This window comes from Manduca sexta, unplaced genomic scaffold (genome assembly GCF_014839805.1).
Source record: "Manduca sexta isolate Smith_Timp_Sample1 unplaced genomic scaffold, JHU_Msex_v1.0 HiC_scaffold_45, whole genome shotgun sequence".
In the NCBI taxonomy this organism is placed as follows: domain Eukaryota; kingdom Metazoa; phylum Arthropoda; class Insecta; order Lepidoptera; family Sphingidae; genus Manduca; species Manduca sexta.
Window position 1 is genome coordinate 316922 of NW_023595242.1, and position 4223 is coordinate 321144.

Here is a 4223-nt window from a genome sequence, read left to right on the forward strand (position 1 = left end):
TCCTTTATCGTTAAAGCAAGTTATAATTCACAAAGAATACACACATAATTTTAGAAAAGAATATGTGTCCCTGGGTTTGATCCTGCGGACATTCGTCTCAGCAGTCCGTTGCACACCCAACTAAGCTATCGCCGCTTGATATTTTAATAACAGCCACCAATTCATTCTAATTTTGTAGTTAGCAAGTTAGAGCTCAGTTGCTAATTATCTAAAGTCGGTTGTTCAGTGGACAGTTCGCGCGAAGTTTCACTGTAACATCAAGGACTTAGCTAGAACTTTACAAGTATCTACATAATGAGGAAGGAGATGATAACTGGTTTGACAATAAAACCGAGCACGGTCCAGTGTTGTTGTCCAGTGTTTGTTGGCACTGGCCACACTTTCCGAAGAGCACATACCGAGGCAAGCCCTAGACTGGAATCCCCAAAGAAAGCGGAAACGTGGCCGCCCTAAGCAGACCTGGCGGCGGACCGTCATCGCAGAGGCAAAGAACATCGGGATACTAAATGAAACCACATACCTATCTAATTGTAAGTAACACTTTACAATTAGTTATTTCAGTCGTAATTATAAAATACAAAAGTGTAAGTTTCGAACGAAATTAAGGTTAATAAAAAGTAATTTTAATTTTACGCGCCCTAGGGCCAGTGCTAGTACTCTAAGGGAATTCATCGCAGAGGCAACATCATACTTTTAGTCAGAAATACACTCAGATACACGCCATATTCGCACTAAAGTACAAAATGATCAAAAAATCAGAAAACTAAAATAATTATTTATGGCGAAAGTATTCGTTATTAAAGAATGATTTTTGGCACAATGTCAGCAAAGTTGAAGACGAATATGTGGCTCTACTTAGTAACGCAATGTCAAAATGACCCTGTATAAAACATAATAAGACAACATCATGGCTCAGGATGGCGAGCGCAATGTACTTCAAACAATACTTTGTAATTCAAGGTGTTGAATGATGTTTCTACTGTTTATGGGCGGTCGTATGGCTTACCATCAGGCAAACGGCAAGCTTGTCTCGTCATTCAAAGCAATATAAAAGGCACTGCAAAAATGCGGTCCGCAAATTATATTAATAATTAGATTTAATATAAATCACGAGAAGGAAAACGCAAAAATCGCGTTATATGGGCCTTTCGCCACTGCTGCCTTACACCACTTTTTGTGTACTATTTTCTGTTAAGGTGCCACGATAAATTATTTTTCACCAATTTCAACCTTATACTTAACATTATGGTTTAAAAGAAAATCTCTTAAAATTGAAACAGTCAAACTGCGTAGAATTTTGCTGGTACTCTTCGAATTTAGAAACTATAAAATTGACAACCCTATTCAGTTTCTACTATTATAAACATAAACTAGAAATTTCAAATAATAGCAGCTAGGGTTACCAAAATATGGCTGCATTTTGAGTTTATTTCACAATAACTTTAGTAATCAAATAGAACTGAGTCGAAAATAGGGCCGTAAATTCTAATGGTGGTTTCACACGCGAGCGTTGTAAGAAATTAATGAGTTAATGCAAAACCAAGTTACGTAGTTTGATGAAATAATTTTTGTTGTACCATTTTATTACTCGTAGTAAAACAAGAAATGTTAGTTATTGCCTCCTGGTTGTTACCCATTGCACCGTTTGTAGGTTCAAATTGGTTTAGTGTTGTTTTCGAAGTATAAATTTTAATAATGAATACATAAAAATAAAATAATTTATTTTGTGAGTTTTGTTTTAGTGCCATTTTTTTTGTCCATTCAAATACTAAAACCTTCGTATAAAAAATACAAATAATATATTAATTTTAATCAACATAAAAATCATAAGGTTCTCGCTTCGTGTATTTATTTAGATTTGTGTTCCAATTTCTGTGATTCCCTTCTTACAATAGTTTTATTATTTTAGAATACGGCAGCTAATGTTTTTTCAGCTAAACTCATTTCGTTTTTTGTTATTTTCTTAACGTCATCGCCACAAAGGAATAACTAAAGAGATTTATATTTCTACAAAAGCCTACGCGGTAAAGTTAATACGATTGCCAGACTACCAAGCTTTTCAACTTTGTTTTCTGTTAGTTAATTAGCACTAAAGACAATCAACCTGGCTTGTAGTTAACAAGAACTTGTTCTTTCTTTGTAGCCTGATTGCCTTCTTTGGTGGCTTTAGTTATGTTTCCAATAAAAATCCTGTAAATGGGTCTAAGAAAAATCCTCAACTAGGATATTAATTTTATAATGTGATTGCTATAATTTAAACCGCATCAGTGGCGCAGTTATATTTTAGATCATTTCATTCATGAAGACGCGCTCCACTGCTTGCCCTAATCGCTTACAGTGTGCGTGAACAGTATAAATACACACGCACACTACGATATATAGCATCGGGGAAAGTGCTTGAATCAGTCCCCTTACCCGCGACACCGCGCAACACCCCCGCTCAATACAAGGTGGGACACATCTTCGTGGATGAGACCTATACGTGTGTATGACCAGTTCCCTGAGCTCCCGGAACTGATTCGGATCGGAGTAATATAGTGCTTTCTGCTTAGTATTAGCACATAGTTTGGAATTTGAGCCCAATACGGCGAAAGTTTCGCCCCCTACCACATTATGGGACGGAATTTAGTGAAAAGAGATTGCCCATACATCTGCCATATATACCTTCGGGGATAAATGTGTGATGTGTCGGCATTGTTGAAAGATTTCAAAGCCAAGGATCAGGATGTCAAATTAAGAGCATAGTTTATGGTACAAGAATATTATAAACTATACGAATCATAACAATTTTTTTCTTTTAAACGTCGATGAACGGCAATAAAATTTTGTCATGTTATATACGCCATACATATATATCAGTTGTTCTATGTAGTTATATTTATGTAATAACCAACTTTATTAATAAATGGAACATGTACCTATAACGTTAAAGTTTAATAAATAAATAATGATGAAACATTCTTCCCTTTTCTTAGCTCAAAGCATTTGAAAAGCATAAGCGGTACAGATAAGAATTTGTTACATACAAACTGTGCAGAACAATGAGTGCCACGTCCGAATGATGCAATCGCGTACTGAGATAAATTTATTAATTTGCGCTGTTAAAACTTCCAACCCGCTCTCAACTCTGACAAATACTCGCCAATTTTATTTACCGTTTCAAATAAAACTTTGTGTACCAGTTCCATCTGACGTTATATTCAGTGCAATAGTTGGAAGATTCTGTAATGAGAACTGTCGAGACCCATTCATATTACTCATTGAACTTGAAAATCGGAATATTGCAAGTCTACGTTTAAAGACGAAGTTTCTACTTTATTGAGTGTTGTGGATCGTGAAGTTATTGGATACTTTGAATTGTCTGGGATTTTTAGAACTGATATTGAACCGGGCGTAGTTGTTCAAATTGTATGTAAGTATGATCTGTAAGTAAGCTACTATACTATTTTTATGTAAATACCTTTTTTATCACCTTTATTGAATATTAATATCTACTGTATTTAAGCAGTAATACCAAATACCATGTTATACATTGTCGAAGCAGATCTAGAATAATATAGCTTACTAGCCACCCACCCTAAAGAGGGCGAGGACATACTCCCCCTGCCTGGTGGACCAGTATGACCAAAACTAAATAAAATACCCGAACCGACAACCCAAGACAAAACAGCTTGGCGCTGATATATTATTTGAATCGACCTCATATAAAGTGGGAATGGGCAAAGATATACCCACTTTACCCATTCCCACATTTATTACTGGTGGTAGGTCTCTTATATGTGGGAATCCGCTTGGGTAGGTATCACCACAATGTCTATTTCTGCCGTGTGTAATCACTGTTGTGTTCCGGTTTGAAGGACATTGTAACCAGTGTAACTACTGGACATAATAAGAAGTCTTAACACCTCATGCCTCACGATGTCGAGCGCAGTGGAATACCAAACAATAATTTATAATTCAAGGTGTCGGATGGAGTTTCTACTACTTATGGGCGGTCGTATCGCTTACCATCAGGCGAACGGCAAGGTCGTCACATCATTCAAAGGAATAAAAAAAAAGACGAATAAGACTAGTGACCCACCCGGGCTTCGAACGGCACGCACTAATTACCTATAGCTAGATGATTTTCGTGTTCCCATCGCTACCACTGCACGCATCTCCCGCTGGGCTAACCTGAAGATTATAATTTTAAATCATTGAAATCGCTCCAATCGTTTTGGATT